The sequence below is a fragment of the Lissotriton vulgaris genome, chromosome 7 (genome assembly GCF_964263255.1).
Source record: "Lissotriton vulgaris chromosome 7, aLisVul1.2, whole genome shotgun sequence".
Classification (NCBI taxonomy): domain Eukaryota; kingdom Metazoa; phylum Chordata; class Amphibia; order Caudata; family Salamandridae; genus Lissotriton; species Lissotriton vulgaris.
In genome coordinates, this window is record NC_141695.1 from 738,951,280 (window position 1) to 738,973,308 (window position 22,029).

Sequence of the window (22,029 nt, forward strand, 5' to 3'; positions counted from 1 at the left end):
CATTATCTCATTTTCTGTCTGCACCAACCCTCTCCCTCTGCCGGCACCCTCTGCCTGCACCCTCTCATGTACATCTGCAGAGGCCTATTATGATATGGATGCTGGTGTGTATTTGACAGCGCTACCATGTTAAATCTTTTCCTTCTCTCCTGTAGTCTCGCACCCTCTGCGTGTACCATTTTATCTCTGTCTTCACTATCTCCCCCCTGCATGCTCCAATTAGCCGCTGCATGTAGCATTTGTCTCACTGTTTCCAGCATTTCTTCTCGGTTGTATCATTTTATCCTCTGTGTGTACCATGTCTGTGACTGCTTGCACTATCTGTGTCTCTGCTTGAACCATCTCACCCTCTCTCTGCACCATCTTTTCTCTGACTGCGCCATCTGTCCCTCTGCCTGTAGCCCTGCACCATCTATCCTCTGCCTGTACCAGTTTAGTCTCTGCCTGCATTATCTCATTTTCTGTCTGTACCATCTCTCTCCCTCTGCCTGCACCCTCTGCCTGCACCCTCTCATGTACAGCTGCAGAGGCCTATTATGATATGGCTGCTGGTGTGTATTAGACAGCGCTACCATGTTAAATCTTTTCCCTCTCTGCCTGTAGTCTTTCACCTTCTGCTTGTACGATTTTATCTCTGTCTTCACTATCTCCCAGTCTGTGTGCTCCAATTTGCCTCTGCATGTAGCATTTGTCTCACTGTTTCTAGCATTTCTTCTCTGTTGTACCATTTTATCCTCTGTGTGTACCATGTATGTGTCTGCTTGCACTTTCTGTGTCTCTGCTTGAACCATCTCACACTCTCTCTGCACTATCTTTTCTCTGACTGCACCATCTCTCCCTCTGCCTGTTGCCCTGCACCATCTATCCGCTGCCTGTCCCAGTTTAGTCTCTGCCTGCATTATCTCATTTTCTGTCTGCACCATCCATCTCCCTCTGCCTGAACCCTCTGCCTGCACCCTCTCATGTGCATCTGCAGAGGCCTATTATGATATGGCTGCTAGTGTGTATTAGACAGCGCTACCATGTTAAATCTTTTCCTTCTCTGCTTGTAGTCTGGCATCCTCATATGTGTCTAAGATCACAGTGTGAGTCAGTTTTCATTTCAGAAGAATGTGGAAGAATAATTTGCTTAGTTGATGGGTTTAAACATATGGGAATACATGTACTTATGAAGTTGATAAAGCTAGTTTTGTATTATCAATTACTGAAAATGATATAATTAAGTGTTTATATGTTTTTTGCAAGATCCAGCAACATTGTACTATATATAATGGATCAAAATCAGGACAACTTTCAAGTCAATTTTGAAATTTCCATCGATGTCATAGAGAACTTAAATGTACCTTTTGAGGATAACATTGATAAACAAGATAATGGAGAAGGAGATTTAAGCAGTGATCTTTTTGATCAAAGTTTGGACAATGACTTGGTAGAAGCAGTATATGACATTGAGTTTTAAGTTGAACATTTTGAATTTGAGGACAATGGAAACGAAATTCCAGATGAAATCTTGCTGGATGTTTTATTACTGTATGAAATGTTTGAAGAATAAATTTATGATTTTGAAATAAAAATTGTTCAAGAGAGTCTTTTTGTACAATTGTAATAATTTGCTTAGTTCAAAGTCAAAGTCAAAGTCAAAGTTTCTTTATTCGGTTAAAATTTAAAACCATCAAAGCACAAATCACATCATAACTACTTATTATAATTTATACAATCTAAATGCAGCATACATTCCAGAAATCAGATTTAAAAGATCATTTGCCAACCATCTATATGCCCCCAACCAAGAACACCCTTGGTTTTCACATAAATATGTTAAAAGGTGTGTCACATACAAAAGTATTGAAGTTAAAAATTCCATTTCCGTAAAAATAAAAGATTAAAAGGAAGAAGAGAACATGATACTATAATTGAAGTCTATTTCTTCGCCTAATTGCCCCAGTGATATAGCTGGCAACCCCAAAACAGACAAGCAAGAGCCGAGCATTTGCAAATAGGCTAATAGTGGTCTAAATTCCCCCTCTTAGCAATGGCAAGATAAAATTCCTGCGCAAGGTTACAAAGAAATCACAGAAAAAAATCATGTGAAGGGTATTCTGCTCTGAAAAGTTATCCCCGGGGCATTGACCCAGAGACCCCTCTTTCGAAAAGCCTTTTGGGAATGACAGCAGCCAGGGGAGCATGTTATGCTTGAACCTGGTTAACACAAACAGGTGATAAGGTGTGTTTATGTAAGTAAGGTATGGCTGTATTTTCCTATTCAAACTTAACTTTACAAAACACCTCACCGAGGGCTTTACAAGTTCGACCTCCTCTCGTGCTGATGTTACCCTGTTTAAAAACTGAGTCTTCATGTCTCTGATAGCTGATTTGCTAAGAACCCTAGGTGTAGAAAAGAGCTCAAAGCAGCCCATTAAATCCAGTTGTGTTTTGATATAGCGAATCCAAGGAAAATCAGATCCTCTATCTAAAGACACAAAATCCTGGATAATCAGCTGATTCAGGTTAGGTGATTTGTGTGCCCAAATTCTTAACCTGCAAAGTAATGGGGCAAGCGCAATCTGGTCTGCAACATATCTGGCACCAAGGTCCTGGAGTGGAGGCTGGGAGCGATAGCAGCCTATGAAAAAACGAGGAGTAAGGCAGGGGTGCAAGTATGCACCCCTGCCTTACTCCTCGTTTCACTGGCCATTCCTCAGTTAGGCCTCCATTTTTGTCATAACGGACGGCCGCCGATGTGTTTTCGTGGATGGCTGCAAGAAATAAAATCAACGCTAGGTCGAGTCCAATACAATGAAGGGAAACCCATAATTTTTGCCTGTTTACAAGGTCGAATGCAGTGGATAAATCCATAAAAGCAATATCCCAGGATTTGGGGAAGCCAACCTCGGTCGCAGCATTAAAAACAAGTGTCAAAATTCTAGCCCAAACACTGGGGTCGGCCCTGTAAAGGTCTGCCGGTAAACCATCTGGGCCTGGTGCTTTACCCTTTGATGTCGACATGATCGCCTCAGTTACTACCTCCTCAGTAAAACACACACTTAAAGCCTGGGTATAATCACCTTGAACAATTCCATTCTCCTGGCCCACTTCTATATGTATGCTATTGAAATGTTCTACCCACTTTTCTGGTGGAATAAGACAGTCCATAACCGTATTCGATGTTTCACGGAACATTGGGCTATTAACCACTTTCCAGAATCTAGAACTGTTAGACAGGACGCTTGCTTGACTAAGTTCTTCCCAGGCCATTTTCTTTTAACTGTAGTTTTCTTTTTTTAACTGTGAGTTTATAGGCCTTTCTAGCTTGCTTGACCATATTTACATCCCTTGTCAATCCCTTCCAGACCCCTAGTATTGCAGTGTGCGCAGTAGCGCACGCTTGGTCAAACCAATTTTTATGTTTCTTCGGCCTTGCTGTGCAGCGTAGCATCAAGTTAGTAGCCACCTGCTTCGTGATGCGGTCAAATGCACTTAATATTTCCGCTGGTTCAGAACCCGGGTTTGAACATTTACTAAAGTTCTCTGGTAGCCCTCTATATAAGTTGTCAAGGAAATTATCAGGTGTAATTGCGTCCCATTTTAATCTCCTAGCTTGATCCTTAGTAGTAATCATGGCATTTGAAATAAAGGCCTGCTTATTTCCCATTTCACAAGCCCGGATATGGAGAATCAGGGTTAGGGGATAATGGTCACTCAAACAACTGGACGTAACACAGACTGTGCCCAATAGTTCAATCAGCGGGCATAATACAAAAATAAAATTAATAGTACTTCCCCGTCCCTGTCTTGTATAGCTCGGGACTGAGGGGGAAGTATTTACTTGTTCCGGGTAGAATAAATTAGAAACACATAAAACGTTCTCTAGAAAGGCCTCGGACGTTGTGTGTTCAAAATGAATTGTCCCATGGGGTCCATGTTCATCCTCAATACCTTGCATACAATTGGATGGACAGACATGAATGTTAAAATCACCAAAAATTAATAGTTGGTATGGAGAGTCATTCAGAAAAGTAGCTAGAGATTTCAAGTGCTCCAGGTCCTCTACTCTGCTGTAAGAATTATAAAAATTCACCACTAATAAGCTTGGTAAATTGTCGCCTATTAGTTGAACCGCTAAAATATTAGGGGTGTGAGTCGCTATCACCTTGGGTCTATAAAGCAATTTAAGACTAATCAATATCAAAAGCCCCCCCATTGATCTCCTCATGGGCGAAGGCACACAATTTTTCCCAAAAGAGCAATACCCGTCCAAATGATATAGATCATGTGAATCCCAGGTTTCCTGCAGTGCAATAATATCGTGCCTTCGTAATAATGACTCCTAGTTTGTGTCCCCCCTTTTTGAATGCAAACCGGCTATATTCCATGACAGAATCTTTACTTCAGGTCCAATGTTGAGCCTGCCTGCTTCATTACCCTCAATTTCTATTGGTGGGGCGATGTATTAGGGATGTGGGCCACCGGAGCATAGCCAGGCAGTAATAAACAGGGGTCTTGAACAGAATTTATAGTCTCTGTAGGAAGGGCGTCTATATACGCATTACCTACTTGTAGTCAACCCTGGTCATCTAGATTAGACAGGGCCTCAAATCTATTCGATAATGCAACGTGCGGAACCACCTCCCAGTATAGTCTCATTGGGGGCCGATAAAAGAACCCCAGTGGTAATGCAACAATGGGCGTGACAGGGAAAAATGGTCTTGTGTTTCAAGAATCAATTGTGCCACTCTGGGAATTCGAAAATTTACAATCACACAATCCCCCTCTATATTCTGGGATCTTCCAAGCCATAAAACTCTGCACACCATCAAGATGTTATTAGCTAGTGAAGGCGTAAACCCTTTATGTTTGGCCAACCAATCCACAGGTTTATTTTTTAACAGCATCCAAGGTTTCTGCTGGTTCAATCTTAGAGGAGGGACATTTGCCAATGCTACAACAAGGGGACTTGCTGCTGGTGGTAAATCTTTAACATCTTGCAAATGTTTTGATAGTACTTTTACTGCTGGGTTATGTGATGGGATTTGATCTCCTCCCAGACCCATTGGGGTGTTATTCAATGGGCCAGCTTGATTTTTCAATATCTGGGGGTCAGTAGAACTTGTAGTAAGGGGTTGGGTTTGCCTCCCATGCCCCTGCTGAAAAATACCTACGGACCTGCTCTGCCCCACATGTTCAGCCCTTAGTATTTCAGTTGGAGTAATTGGTGCGTTATTTATGCTATTTACGCTTGTTGCAAATAAAACAGCGATAATGTTAAGCATTAGCTAAAGACATTATATCGTAATCTGTTTGTGCGTTTTCCCGCTCAAACTCTTGATACGGCCAGACTCCATTTTGTTTTCTGTCCTCCATTTTGTCTGCTAAATATTGCCATGTGCCAGTCATGTGGCGAGTCCTACCCCTCCGCTAGTCACCCTTGAAGTTTGCCCAGCAACAAGCTATAAATAGCCCTTTGTGTGTTAAGCGCATGCTCAGTAGAAGTCACATCTGTCTTTGATTAGCGTAGATAGGAATGTGCATTTCCGCGGGCCTCAAGAACCGTTAACTCCACCCATGTATTGATCATGTTCAGAAATGTCCATATATGATTGTAAATCATGTCTTGAGTTGTACCCACCTACTTATGAGCCCCTTCTTTGTGTATAAAAGAGGACTGTGTGCTTGAGTTCTTTGTGCTACCTTGTACAATACTGTAGAGGGTTGTTTGGGCTGTAGTACCACCTTTAAAGGTTTATTAAACTATGTTTTTGTATTTTCAGTTTCCATGCCAAATTCTTTGTATAGTCTGAGGACTTCGTGCACAGAAGGACGAACCCTTAGCACTCGCAGGCCTTGCTGAGGCCTGTACTCATCAATTGGTGCCCGACACGTGGGGCTCATCGGCGACTCGGATGCTCGAAGAATTGGTCACGACGAAGGATTGGAACCTTGCCGGGGACATGATCAAAGCCAGCGGCGCCTTTAGTCCTGGCATCCCAAGGTTTTCTTCCTTCCCTTCCGATCTGACCATCTGGGTGGTGCCGGTCCTCGACTGAGACCTCTTCTGTGGGTTTGCCGTGCAGTGGCCGTTTGGCCGAATTTGGAACTTGGAAGTTGGAATCTGGACGCTCTTGATTGGTAAGAACTGTTGTACGGTACTTGCTGCGAGCTTTTGGTAGTCTGGGTTGGCAAGGCAGTTTTAGAATATGCTTGCTGTGACTAATTTGTTTGGTGCGACTAGTCATATTTAGTTTTGGATTTGGGATATATGCGTTGCAACACATATAGGCAGGCAATGTGGAGATATTTCTCCTGACCTTTGGATTTGAGCGGCGCAACTTTTTAAGTGCCATTTTGATTATAATATTGCATATTTTGCACTATTTTTGACATGCCTGTTTTTAGCGCACTCCGTAAGTAGTGCTGCTGATTTGGAAGTGACTGGTTAAGACTTGAGGAATCACAGCCGGCTCACCCGGAGGGGACGCCGAATAGGGATATGTATGTGAAATTTGGTCTTTCCCCTATAATGTACAGCAAATTATGGAGAAAATACACGAAAAAGGATCCTGAGTTACTTTGGCCTCTGTATGGATTGTTTGATTTGCGAAAAATTGAGTATGTGGAGCAGTGTATGTGTATGCGACGAGCGAGGCAAGACATGTTTGAATGTGTGCGTATGTGGGTGAAAGAAGTGAGTGAGCGCGAGAAACGTGAGAAAGCGCTGATTGAGAAGGAACAACGAAAGAGTGAATGTGAGAGAGCGCTAGAGTTGAAAAAGCGTGAAGCAAAGGACTTAGAAGAGAAACAGGAAAAGGAACGTCGATTGCAGATATCTGGCCAGTATGCTGTTCGGCATCCTCTTTATCCTGTCCTTAATAAACATGATGATGATTTTTCGTTATTAGATCGCTCTCCGCCTCCGTACGCTGGTCCGTCTGCTCCGAGAGGGGGAGGTGAGGATTCTGGATCACCCCCAAAAAAGGTGGATACGCGGTCTATGTCGTCAAACGATCGTATGGCTGACCTCCGAAAGATTGCTTATCGAGTTAACAAGGCTACTGTTTCTCTTCCTGAGTTAATACAGTCTCTTGAAGGATGGCAGGATAGGGAGAAATTATATTTTGCCGAGACTCTTTCTGATGAAGTGGTTACATCTTTTCGGAAATATTCCGATGTTCTTGAACCTGATGATGTGGTAGCTGATTCTAAAGAATTGCGTAAAGGTCTTTTTCTTCCTTCTCAGGTGCCTGACGCGGTTCGACAGCTGTTTGCGTTGCGGGACGAGATGTTGCGGCTACGAGATGAGGCACACAAAAGGAAGGCGGAAGAGGAGAAAACGAATCCGAGCGGCGGTGGGAAGCAGTCATCTATTCTTCATTCAGATAAGACCGACCTAGTGCATTTTAAGCCGATGCGAGAGGCAGCGCCTTTGTATGTTACTCCTAAAGGAGCGGGTACTAGTTCGGACAAAACCTCTCCTGATACTAAAGGGTATTTCATTTATAATTGGGTTTATACTCCTTGGAATAGAGTGGATGTTATGGCATTAACAGCTGAAATACCTGAGCCACGAAAGAATCCTGCTGCCTTTTATGAGGAAGTTGAGGGGGCCCTAAATTCTTGTACTATGACCCTATCCGATATTGATTTATTTTTTGAGCTTATATTACCCCACCATATGTGGAGATCTGTGCGGAAAGTGGATGATCTCGTAATTTTTAAGGCAAAATGGGCGGATCTTGAGGATGAGGCTAGAGACAGGAAACCTGCGCAAAAACCACCCTAGTTGATTTTAGATCTTCCTGCTGCCATTTTGACTAAGCTAAAAACGATTATCCCCCCTAAAAAGATTGATTGGACTATGTAAGTGTCATGTAAGCAGAAGGTAGATGAATCGGTTTCAAATTTCTTTACGAGGAAACTTTTCATGATTTTAGCGGTCAGTCGCTTACGGACGACACAGGCCGACATCTTTTTGTTGATAAGTATGTTTCGAATTTATTGCCAGGAGTGGCAGCTCGGTTAAAAGCGAGTGAAAGCTCCTGGATGACCTCGTCTCCGGCATCCCTCCTGACGATAGCTCAGTATTATGTGCGTCAGGAATTAGAAGCGAAGGGTAATGAAGAGAAGAAGTCGAAGGATTTGAAAACGAAGGTTATGTTAGCACAAGTGTACGGACCGCCCCGTAGAGGTACTGATAAGGGTGGTCGAGGCTCTTCTGGTTCTTCCTTTGATCGTTCGGATTTGGCTAGGGATCAATGTGCGTATTGCAGGCAGATTGGCCATTGGGCTAGGGAGTGTCCATTGTTGCGCGCACAGCGGCAAGAGTGTGGTCAAGGACCGATGAGAAATAGAGGGGGCTTTTCAGCTCCCAGGGGCAACACGAATGATCGTGCTAGGTTTGATTCTAATATGCGACCGCAAGATGGGTCTAATGTCTTTGATCGATGGAATCAATGCCAAATATCTGATTATGCACGTCCTGAATGGCATGATTCACAATATGCATAGGATTGCGTAGGATGGGGTAAGGAATCAGTCAAAGTGCCAGTAGATCAGAGGGGTCCTTATGTTACAGCACATGTTTTGGGTTCTTCTGATCGGTTTCTGGTTGATACAGGAGCTACTTGTAGCGCTTTGTCTAAAGAATTGGTTCCGAGGGCTCCCCTGTCTAGCTTAACAATTACATCTAGAGGGTTTGATGGAATGCCTTCTCTTAGCCCACTATCACAACCTCTTGCACTTCACGTAGATACGTTTGTTGCACCATGTCCATTCTTGCTCTCCCCAAACACACCTGATAACATTGTGGGTTTGGATATGCTCAAGCATTTTCGTGCCACAATACGTTGCTCTCCTGAAGGAGTGCGTGTTATTTTGAATGACAACTATCCAGTAATGGAGAGGGTGTGTACGATTAAAGAAGACACTGCACTAGCCTCTTTACCTCGTACTTTGTGGGCCACCTCGGATACTGATGTGGGACAGATGGTCATTCCCCCGGTGCACATCAGTGTAAAGGAGGGATCTGTGTTACCACGCCTGCCTCAGTATCGTATTTCACAGGAGGGGGAGGAGGCGCTTACGCAGATTGTGCAGGATCTCATTAAAGTGGGGGTTGTAGAAGAGGTTCCATACAATGTGTGTAATAGTCCTATACTACCGATTTTGAAGAAAGATTCTGACACTAAGATCTATCGATTTATTATCGATTTGCGGGAGGTGAATAAGATAGTGATACCCCAATACCCAGTGGTTTCTGACATTATGACACTTCTTACTCTGGTTCCACCAACTGCAACCACGTTCTCCGTTATAGACTTGAAGAATGCTTTCTTTTCGATCCCTATTCATCCTGATAGCCGATATCTTTTCGGATTCACTTTGAATAATCGATTGTATAGATTTTGTAGAGTTCCTGAAGGCTATACTGAGAGTCCTAGCATTTATAGCCAAGCGCTGAAACAACAATTGGATTATATCGTTTTACCTGAGGGTGTGGTGCTCATACAATATGTCGATGACATCTTGTTGGCGGCTGATACCTCTGAGCAACGTGAGAAGTGTACATTGTCTTTGCTTGCTTCCCTGGCATCACACAATCACAAAGTATCGAAGAAGAAATTGCAATATTGTAGACCAAAGGTAACCTACTTAGGTCACCTTTTGTCTAAGGAGGGGCGTGCACTTACACCAGATCGCATTCAAGCAATTTTGGACACACCAACACCCTCTACGCAGAAAGATGTTTGAGCTTTCTTGGGTCTCACTTCCTTTTGCAGACAGTTGATACTGGGTTTTTCACACATAGTTAAACCACTGTTAGCGCTTTTGACAAAGGATACTCCAGTTCCCCTTCCCTGGACAAATGAGTGTGAGAATGCTTTCCAGCAATTACGACAGGCCCTTTGTTCAGCACCAGTGTTAGGCACCCCTAATTACATGAAGTCTTTTACATTGCACGTACATGAGAGAGATGGTTGTGCATTATCAGTGTAAGTGCAGATGCACGGTGATAAACAATGCCCTTGCGCATACTTCTCAGCAGTACTTGATCCTGTTGCTCGAGCGCTGCCTGGTTGGTTTCGCTCGGTTGCAGCGACAGCTGTGTCAATACGCCAGAGTGAGGGGATTGTGTTATCTCATAAGCTGTTGGTGTTGGTCCCCCATGCTGTTGATGCTCTTTTGAATCAGACAAAGACGCAGCATTTAACTAGTGCTCGTCTAACAGGATATGAGCTAACGTTGTTTGCTCCTCATATTACACTAAAGAGATGTGCAACAATAAACCCAGCCACGTTGTTGCCATTTCCGGTGACTCAGCCTGAGACGCAAGAAACGCATGACTATGTCTTTGTGACTGAGGAACAGACAAAGGGTTGTATTGATTTGCAGGATACGCCCTTTACAGATGTGGATGGAGAGCTGTGGGTGAATGGGTCTTGCTTGAAGTTACCAGATGGGACTACCTCAGCAGAATATGCAATTAATATACTACACACAATAGTGGAGACAGCACGCATACCGCAGAAATCAGCTCAAGCAGCAGAACTGATAGCGTTGACACGAGCATGTGAGCTTAGTGCAGGATTATGTGATTATGTGTGAATATTTATACGGACAGCCGCTATGCCTTCGGAGTAGCGCATGATTTCGGTTGCTCTGGAAGGAAAGAGGCTTTTTTACATCACATAGAGCACAGATAATGTACGGAGAGTTAGTGCATAATCTTTTGATTGCATTGACTTATCCGAAGAAGATAGCCATAGTGAAGTGCAACGCACATAAGAAGGTGACAGATAAAGTAGGACAAGGAAATGCTTTTGTAGACCGAGTAGCATTTGAAACTGCGATGCAGGCTGACTCCACTCCAATGTACGTTGTGAAGTCACAAGCCGAGCGGTGGCACGATGCTAGGAAGGAGGTGCTAGAGATACAGAGTACCGTTTCTGACAAAGAACGGGAGCAATGGTCCAAGGATGGAGAGTTGGATGATGAAGGTTGCTCGAGAAATAAACAGATGGATGAGTGGAAGTTACCCACAGCCTTTGTACAACCTATGGTTCAGATGGCACATGGGCTAGCACATGTTGGAGCTTCGGCAATTGTGAAATTGCTTACGCAAGTTTGGGAGCCTACAGAGATTGCTAGCACGTCTAAAAGAGTAGTACAGACCTGCATGATTTGTCTTAAGTACAATCCAGGAAAAGGGACACGAAATCCAGCAGGAGGATTTGCAACACCTACTGCACCTTTTGAAGTATTGCAAATGGATTATATTCAGCTGGAACACTGTAATAATCTGAAATACATCTTAGTTGTGGTTTATGCATTCAGTAAATGGATTGAAGCATACCCTATGAAGGACAATACTGCAATGACTACGGCAAAGGTGTTATTGAAGGAATTCTTTCCTCGATACGGTGTTTGTAGATTGTTGTGGAGTGACTACGGGCCTCATTTTATAGCGGACATTGTTAAGGATGTCCTGAAAGGATTGGGAATAACACAAGAGTTTCATGCAGTGTTCCACCAGCAATCAGCAGGATTGGTGGAAAAGTACAATGGTACTCTAAAGCTTAAAATCGCAAAAATACAGGCTTCTACTTCATTGACTTGGCCGGATGCCTTGCCTTTGGCATTATTGTCTATTAGATCAGTACCGCACTCTCGGACGGGCCTTACGCCCTACGAGATTGTATTTGGATGTCCTATGAATATATGGGGAGTGCCCAAGCCAAGCTCAGTGTATGATGTACCTTGTGGTTTAATGAATGACTATTTGGCCCATTAACTGACAGTTTGGTTTCCATTCATCAACAGGTTCGAGAAGCACTCCCGGACCGGTCCACAGGGGCAGGCCATGATCTCCAGCCTGGCGATTTCGTCCTCATAAAGTCCTTCAAGAGGTCGAGCAGTCTGGAGCCGAGATGGTGTGGTCCCGAGCAGGTTCTCCTTGCCACAAGTACAGCTGTCCGAGTCACCAACCGGAAGAATTGGATTCATTCCGTGCATTGCCAGAAGGTGCAACCCGGACTGGTGGAGCCTGCTGTATTGACCGACCGTTGAGAAATCCTGACTGCGGAGAAAGGCCGTGCTGTGGTACCTGACGAATCTGAGGAGTTCTTCCCGGACCCGACAGTCTCTGGAGCGGGAAGATATAATCTGCGACCAAGGAAAGAGCCTGCAATTGTGTGATAAGTTTTCAGAACGGTCCCTAGGTCAGTGAAACGGAGAGCCAATGAGGCAAGGGGGGGGGATCAGCCCTGCATTGTTGTAGCGACAGCCGTCTTGGCCCACTGGTGAAGAAATCAACGGCTGCCTAGGGGGAAGAGTTCTGATAACACTTTTAGTTTCAGGAAGATACTGTTTGTACATTTGTTCAAGTGGATAAGAAGAAGATTTTTTGTTCTGTAGGATTCATTGCTGCTGTAGCAGTTGTTGCTATAATCACGTGGTTTGTCGAGGATGAAATACCTGCCCGTGAGCTGTATGTTGTTTCCACTCCAGTCCCAGATGAGCATTTCTTTTATATACTCCCATATCAAGAGTTGAAGCATCAACAGTTGTATTTGAATAACACTTTCATTCAGATGCTACACCACACCCACGTAGCTTCTAATGCCACAAACTGTCGGATATGTGGGATGATGCCAGCACATCAGAAGAAGGGGGGAACACCGTTCATACCTCTCCCTTTCTCTCATAATGGCTCTTGCCGAGCATGGTACACTTTGCTTTTTGCCACAAGAAAGCCTACAGTGGGCAGATTGCTGTTCAGACTGAATAAAGAATGCCATCAGGATAAAGAAGGCTATCCACAAGCCAACGGAACTATATGGGAGTGGGAAGAATATCGACCGGACAATGATTCAATGCCTTATATCTTTACGAACACTAGAGACACTGTTGGTAGTGATTGTATTATTGTATTGAATATTGATGGTTTAAATAATAGAACATTTCTTGCCTCTCATAACACTTACTTTGTATGTGGAAATAGAGGCTATTACCGATTACCAGCTGGATGGTCTGGAGTATGTTATGTAGCATTTTTACTACCACCTGTATTCTTGGCACCTGCATTGTATCATAAAGATTTGAAATTATTGAATAATGTTACTGTAAACAGATACAAACGGACTTTGTCTATTGATGATGTAGACCAGACTGACACTAGTCTGCAACAATATATAGATTTCAATTTAGGATTATTTTTCTTTTTTGGAGCTGCTCTGAATAGTAGAAAGATACGGCGATTAACTAGAGTAGTAGAAGCTGTAACTAATCAAACTGCCGCAGCTCTTGGCAATCTCACCGAAGAGCTACAAATTACTAGAATTGTTGCGTTACAAAACCGAATGGTTCTAGATGTGATGTTAGCAGATAGAGGCGGTGCTTGTAGAATTATTGGGAGTAGCTGTTGCGTGTTTATTCTCGGTCATACTCTTTCTGTGTACAAAGCCATCAATAAATTACATAAGATCGCAGCTGATATACATGTCGAAAATGGGACTTGGACATTTTCAAGTTGGTTCTGGACTCTGATCTCCACATGGGGTCGGAAAGTTCTCACTGGTCTATGTATACTTATTGCAATTATTTTTACATGTTGTGTATGCATTCAATGCAGTCCAATGATATGTTCCATGTGCGTTTCATTTTGTGTACCTAATAAAAGAGCTGTTGCTGAGGCTGTCCACCAGAAAAGTATAACTAGAGAAGTAGCTGAAATGATGAGCATCGATATTAACGATGAGTATCTAGATTATCCTAGGAAACCGAATGTCTTCAGCTAATGCTGAAAGGGTCGTCTGTTGTAAATAAAACAGCGATAATGTTAAGCATTAGCTAAAGACATTATATCGTGATCTGTTTCTGTGTTTTCCCGCTCAAACTCTTGATACGGCCAGACTCCATTTTGTTTTCTGTCCTCCATTTTGTCTGCTACATATTGCCATGTGCCCGTCATGTGGCGAGTCCTACCTCTCCGCTAGTCACCCTTGAAGTTTGCCCAGCAACAAGCTATAAATAGCCCTTTGTGCGTCTAGCGCATGCTCAGAAGAAGTCACATCTGTCTTTGATTAGTGTAGATAGGAATGTGCATTTCCACGGGCCTCAAGAACCGTTAACTCTACCTATGTATTGATCATGTTCAGAAATGTCCATATATGGTGGTAAATCATGTCTTGAGTTGTACCCGCCTGCTTATGAGCCCCTTCTTTGTGTATAAAAGGGGACTGTGTGCTCGAGTTCTTTGTGCTACCTTGTACAATACTGTAGAGTATTGTGTGGGCTGTAGTACCACCTTTAAAGGTTTATTAAACTATATTTTTGTATTTTCAGTTTCCGTGCCAAATTCTTTGTATAGTCTGAGGACTTCGTGCACAGAAGGGCGAACCCTTTCACTCGCAGGCCTTGCTGAGGCCTGTACTCATCACGCTATCTACAACAGTATGGATTAAATGTTTTGCCTGTGTCTTGCCTGATTCAGGGCCCCCGGGTCGAGTGGCTAAAAGACTACCTCTCCTGATGTCTTTCCCAGCATTTATGTCTTTCTTCCCTTATACAGATTTTGCCAAACGGGCAACTTTCTCCTCAATTTCCCCTAATTTGGTCCAGAAGGGTGCAAGAATTGTTAGCATTAGCGTTTCCATTCGTTCCCAGTATGCCTGATTGGCCCCTACATCCTGAAAACCTATTGTATTATCTGGATATGCCATCCCAGATTTAAGTGGCTGTAATATTTTTTATTTCTAGTTCTTGCCTCTCCCTTTATCTTTATTTTGGGCTCGCACTGCTAGACTGCCCCTTGTACTTTTTGCTAGAGGTTCACCCAAAGCACCAACAGCCCCAATGCTTTCTCTTGACAGTCTCTTTGGCCTAGTGACCCGATAATCATGGGCATCCCCTTTATCGGTATGGGAGGTGTTCACGATATGTGGTACAGCTATTGCCGAGGGGGCTTCAAGAATATATGAGGTGGTGGGAACCATCATAGGACCATGAGCAGAATCATGTATAGACATATCCAATGAGATACACTCCGGAACCAGATCCATGCGCTCCTGAGATACATTCTACTGCGTCTTAGCCATATCCCACCGTCTATGTTCAGATCTATCATTATGTGGTTGACTAACAATAGTTGCAGTTACAATGGGAGAATTCACTTTGCTTATTGCTCCCAGGGACGATCTTTTTTGTGCTACATAGGCCCCTAATGAGAGCCTTTTCTCCGTGAGCTGAATCTCATGCTGCAGTACCGATTCAGCTCTATTCAAAAAGGCCTCTAAAGTACCTGCCACCCCACCACCAACTCTCTGACTCCCCAGCTTCCGTTTTGCAGCCATGAGCCCTCTTATATAATGATCACCACCCAGCCACAAAAATGGGGCACTAGTCCTCTTTGCCCGCAATTAGTTCAAAGTCACAAATTCACAAGGAAGATTCCCGCTTACTTGTGGTTATAGTCCGGATGCAGATGTTAGAAAGGTGGCCCAGCCCAGCCTCCTCCCACGACGGCGCTGCGGGAGTGTGCGGCCGGTCTTATGGGCCTCAGTCGCCCTGATGCCGAACTCACAGCTGTGCGCGCCGCGAGGCCCCCTGGGAGTTGGAGTCCGGGGCCTCGCGAGTGATCAGCACGTCGCCCGCTTATCCCGGCACCTCAGCAACCACAGAACAGGAAGCACCAGGGGGTCCAAAGTTATGCCGCCGAAGGTCCCGGTGAGTCAGGGTAAAAGCAACGTCCACAGCAACCCTTGCTTAGTTGATGTGTTTAAAAATATGGGAATACATATTCTGATGAAGTGAGTCAGGCTTTAGGATATGTAGTGCTAGAAACTGCTATGCAGTACGTCTGTCAGGCCACTTAATTCGCAAATAGTCTCCATGACGTGTACTGAAGATCCTGGCTGTGCTGTAAAAATGCCATACTAACTCTCTCAGTAACATGTAGTAATCATTTCAGTGAATTGCAAGGCATATTTCTATCTGTTTTCATTCAGAATGCAAGTCAGTTTCTTTTTTTTAATATTGTGACGGAATCACTTGCTCGGTGTTTGTGTTTTAAGACATGGGAATACATGTACTCATGGAGTGAGTTAGGCTTTGGAACATCCAGTGCTTTTTACTCGTAGCCCTTGCATGATACCATACACTGCCTACACACAACTGTATTGCTCTAAAGTCAGAAATAATAATCCCACCACAACTCTCTATACTGCATGAACGCCACTGCACTGTTCTGAACCCTGAAACACCATTCTCAGCAAATGCCCCTGTAATGTTGAAACACCAATGCACTGTCATAAACTCAGAAACAGCACTCACTGCATGATTTCCTACTCTGCTCAGACACTGTTGCTGTGCCTTAAACTTACTTATGAAGTAAACCAGTGTTTATATAATTTAGTGGTTCTAATTGCTATGTAGTATGTTAGTAGTGGTCTATAACATGTTGTTTTTTCTTCACAACAGATTGTAATTATCTACAGAAAGAAAAACCAACATGCCTACTAAGAATGCAAAAAAGAAAAAAATATAAACAGGCTTACTTTTCCAAGAAAACAATATTTACAAGATTCATCTAAACAACAATGTACATAGAAAAAGGAGAACGCTCCTGGTAAGACAGCAAAGGATTTTATAAGGAAATTAGCCCAAAGTAAAAAAAAGTGTAGATAATGTGAAAACATTTTTTTTATCTGTAACTACAAAGAAAAACCAGACCCCAAAAAAAATTTGGGCGGTCAAATTGTCTATCATAATAGACGAAAAAATCAGTTTCTTCAAATTCTCAAGAGAATGTTTTATAACAGAGTAGTTTTAAATTTATTAAAAATGTAAAGAATTGTAAAAGGAAAACAGCTTTTTATAAGAAAAAGAAAAATATTGAAAGTATTGTTGATCAGGCTTTTGAAATAAAAAAGAAGTTGTATATTTTAGTAATCAATAGAATTCATACACTAGACAAGGCAATCAATGTTTTGAAAGCGAAAAGTAAGTGGAAAAGACTAATTATTAGAACTAATTTTTGTAATGTTTTTTCTTGTAGAATGGAAGCATAGTTCAAGTTGTGAACCATTTTTTAATGAAGAGACTTACTTTCAGACTAATGATTTGTTGCATGCAGTTGACCCCAGTGGTCGAGCATATGGGGTGAAGGACGATTGAAAAAGAGAAAATTGTGCCTAGAAATGCAGAAGAGGTGTTAGCTGATGAAGTTTTAGGGAGACCTCCTAAGGCTCCAGTGTACTTGGAATTGTAGTAGTATTTGTAGTGTACGACAGGATTCAATTGATTTGATTCACATTTTCTTACGTAAGTATACGAAGAAAAGTCTTAAACAAAAGATTAAGATGTTGCAAGAATTAGACCCTTGCAGACTGAGAGAAAAAACGGGTTTGCAAGGGCATTCTCTAGCTTGTCTTTCTAGAAAAGTATGCCAGAGTGTTTTTCACCATTTTAGGATGTTAGCAGTGCATCATACTGAATTGAGGAAATTAGTGAGAAGGTTGTATTATGCAAAAAGTCCAGCACTTAAGCTAAAACAGTTAAACAGTGTTCTTTTGCATGGATCTGTATTAGATGTAAAGAAAATGTGTGAAGAAATTGAGGTTAGTTACTTTCGTCAAAAAGAGGACAGTGCAGAAACTGATATAGTAATAGAAGGAAATGTGGAAGAAAATGTACAGAATTTTAGTACAGAAAATTTTGACCAAGAAATTAGAAGGTTTAAGGTCATTTCAGGTGAAAGGCCAAACCTTTCTTGGAGGTGTTGTTGACAAACTCATTATAAGAATCAGACTAGGGTAGTTGATTTATATGTAAAAAGTGAAAAGGAAAATAATAATGAGTGGAAGGATTTTGCAACTTATTTGTTGGTAGAGAATTGATTTGATTTGGGTTCTGATCCATTTATTTTTAAATATTGTTGAAGAAAATCCCCATCCCTTATTCCCCTTTCCTCAATCCCTTTTGGTAACTCTCATTCCTTTAGTCTCTCACTCCTTTCACTCCATTTCTCTCTCACTCTGTCTCACTCAGTCTAACCACATAATGTCCTGTCAGTCACTCGCTCCCCCTCTCTTTCTCTCTCACTCTCTCCTCTGTGTTTCTCCCTCGCCCTTCCTTTCTTGCCCTTTCTGTTTTTCTCATTTCTGCTTTCCTTTTGTATTATGAAATATATATTATAACTACATTTTTTCTTGTCTTTCACAGATACTATATTTATACTAAAATATTTTATTAAGTTGTCATTATTTATAAGGTAAGTATGACAAACAGAAAATGGAAAAACAACTTTCAAAAGGAGGGTCTGGGGGGACTGTGTTTACCGACCATTCAAGCTAATACCCCTGGCAAACTATACTTTAACAACAAAAACTTGAAGGTCTAGAAAGCTGGGTAAGAAAAACTACCATAAGAGTGATACAATAAACAACTACCACTTGTGGTGAAGAACCATCAGGTACTCAAATAAGTCCTATCAGCCCACCCATATGGCGGAGCATCGTCATTTAGGACCTCTTGAACAGGGTCTGTGTGTCCAAGCCCAGAAGTAGTGGCTTAATATCATTAGGCCACTGTTCATAGGATAGATGTATCCTCACCACAAGTGGTGCTGATGGATTGCAGTGCTCAAAAAAGAATGTATGTATAGTGGTGATTAAGATGACGGTCAAGGCCAAATTTTATTTATTTATTGGTATCTACCTTGACGTCAGGTTTAAAAACAGTGTAATAACAGTGTGAAAATATCACTGTACATTATGCTTGTGAGTTATTAGGCCAACATGTTTCTGCCGCTTTGGTGGAGATTCACAGGCAATCTTCAGGGCCAGGCTGAAAATATAGCTACTGCAAAATACACCTTAGTAAGTGTCAAAAGAAACTAGATAAATCATTAAATCAGAAAGAACAACTATTTCTGAAAAAAATGGTGTGGCCAACTTGACCACCCTACCGTGTCCTCGTGAATTACTGTATAACGAGGAGTCCTTCCCTGTAACCATCAAAGGAAACTTATATCAACTTCAGATTAATTATAGTGTTTATGTGATAACATTACTGTAAACTCAATTTTGGCAGACAACATTACACAGCATGCCTGTCATGGTTTCTGATGGCAAAAATATACCCCATGCGCCCAGATAGTCGCATACAGCTAATCTGTGTACATGGTCGAAATAACTTAAATGCACTTACCCAGCTCTGTGTGGGAAGAAGGCCTCACCTCACCCGGCAACGGCTCGGATATTGAGGCCCCGCTCTAATAAACAAAAGAAGAGGGACAATTTCAGGAGATGATAACTGTCACACTCTATAATTATGTTCTATGTAGTTTACTAAAAACAAATTAAACTTGGTTGTTCAAATAAGCCCACAAGGCCTCTTAACACGATGTTAAACACAAGGATGGCTGCATCCGATTTAAAGGCATTCAGTTAGAATCCTCATTAGAATTATGAGAATCTTTCATACAAAGATTCAGTGATTCCATGCGGATGGTATCTAAGTCTTTGTTGTAGGTAAAAGCCTGCTAGGTCTAGGTCTAATTTAAACTGCCTGATAGAATGTCTGGGCAGGTCTAGAAACCGGCTGATATACAAAAGCTATCTACTTTCAATTCACGGCAATGACCCAGAAAACGGCTTAAAACAGAGCCTCTAGGCGCCGTCGGGTTAAGATCAGAGGTGGTGCTCAGATCCTTACCTGTCCGTCGGTACCTCCAGGAGTGTTCCTAAGCCGAAGGGGAGGCACCGGCGGACGGAAGGAAGAGCATATTTATACCACCTCTGATTGGAAGATTGCCAATTAATTGTTCTCACCTGTCGAACGTCCGTAGTCCATACGAGACTTCCGGAGGATGTGGGTGAGAGTATCTCGCTTGTGCGCATGCGCACTACCTAGCCGGGACGGCGACTATCTCTGCAACACGCATGCGCATCCCTCGCACCAGTGATGTGAGACACTGCCTCGATGTTTCCCTTGCGCTAGGGGCGGTGTGTCGTTTATTTCAATCTTGCCCTCTTATTTTTTGTATTATGGGTGGCGTCTATAGTGTATTTAAAAATAGACCATTAGATTGAATTTAGAGTATATTAAATGAAGGTCAAATCAAACTGCTCGCTTGTGATTTGATGGACATAAAATCACACTCATACTAGCGTGTCTTATTGGTGTACCGGGAGTATGAAAAACCTTGTGTCATGAAGGGTACGTAGCTAGACATGGAATCACCACAGGCACCCCCAAGGGAGATCGCCAAGAACGGTGTGTTGTCACTAAAGTTATGCAATCATAATTATTTATTTTACGGGGAAAGCCTGGAATATATAGGAATAGGCCATAGGGTTAGATCAATGATATCAGTTCATGCTGTTGGTTAGTAATCTAATGAGCTTGAAAATGCGCTAATGCTCTACTATCCTGTTAGTATGACGTGAATATGAAAAACCCTTTATCATGTAGGGCACATAGATAAACACAAGATCGCCATATGCAGCCCCAGAGGAGATCAACTTTGATGAGGATGATGGCGGTTTTATGAGCCATAATCCAAAATTACTATCACCGCGGCCTGTACGGTAATATACCTGTTGGTAGAGAGTAAATGCCCATATGGTCACCTGGCGGGCTCTGATGGAGAGAAGCCTAAAACTCCAACAGGTACCTATTTATCTTCAATAGATTGGAATACTCTTATCAGTGCCTAGATGTCATGAGGAGATACTGCTGTTGTAGTGGCCTATGTGTAAGTACATCTGTTGGTGGAGATTAAATGTCCATATGGTCACCTGGCCGGATGTACTATCGAGAGGCATAGAACTAAGAAGGGGGAGGGCGGGCGCGGGGCTGATAGGACTTATTTGAGTACCTGATGGTTCTTCACCACAAGTGGTAGTTGTTTATTGTATCTCTCTTATGGTAGTTTTTCTTACCCAGGTTTCTAGACCTTCAAGTTTTCGTTGTTAAAGTGACAAACAGAAAATACTTTTTCTTCACTCTCTTACTTCTCTTTCTCTCTTTCCCATTCTTTAATCTCTCTATTACTCCCCTTCCTCTACTCATCTTAGTCTCCTTTTCTCATTCTCCTACTGCCCTTCATTCACCTTTACACTCCTTCTCTCACCATCAGTACTCTTCCTTCACCCTCATTCATCTTGTCCAACTCTCTCTTTCCCCTGTCTGTCCCTCACTTGTCTTTCCTATCTTCCTCCATCACTGCCCTTGTCTTGCTGTATCAATCAGTCTCTTCTCACTGCCCCCTTACTCTCTTTCCTTCACATCATCCCTCAGTGACCTTCACTCACTCCACTTCTTTCACTTCCTCACTTTCTTTCACTCACTCCCCTTTCCTCCATCCGTCTCTAAGTTAATTCCTCTGTGTCAGTCACTATAACTGATTTACTCCCTCACAGTCCGTCACTCTCTCTCTGTTTGTCTCTTTTACTGTCTCCCTCTCTCTCCACTAGTCTCCCTTATCTTTTCTCTCTCTTTCTTTAAATCCTTCTCTCTCACTTACTTCTTTTTCCTTTCTCTTGATATGCTTCTTCTTCCATCACTCCCCTTCCCTCACCCTTATATCCCTTCCCTCACTGTCACTGCCCTTCATTCAATCTGAGTCCTCTTCCTCCACTTCATGTTCTCTTCTCTCTGCATCACTCTCATTCCATTTCTCCTGCACCCATTCCCTCACTCTCCCTCATACTCTTTCGCTCACTCCATCCGTCAATCCCCTTCCCTTATTACCCTTTCCTCAATCCCTTTTGGTAACTCTCATTCCTTTAGTCTCTCACTCCTTTCACTCCATTTCTCTCTCCCTCTGTCTCACTCAGTCTAACCACTTCATTTCCTGTCAGTCACTCGCTCTCCCTCTCTTTCTCTCTCACTCTCTCCACTGTGTTTCTCCCTCACCCTTCCTTTCTTTCTTTTCACTTCTACTTTTTTTTGTATTATGAAATATATATTATAACTACATTTGTTCTTGTCTTTCACAGATACTATATTTATACAAAAATATTCTATTAAGTC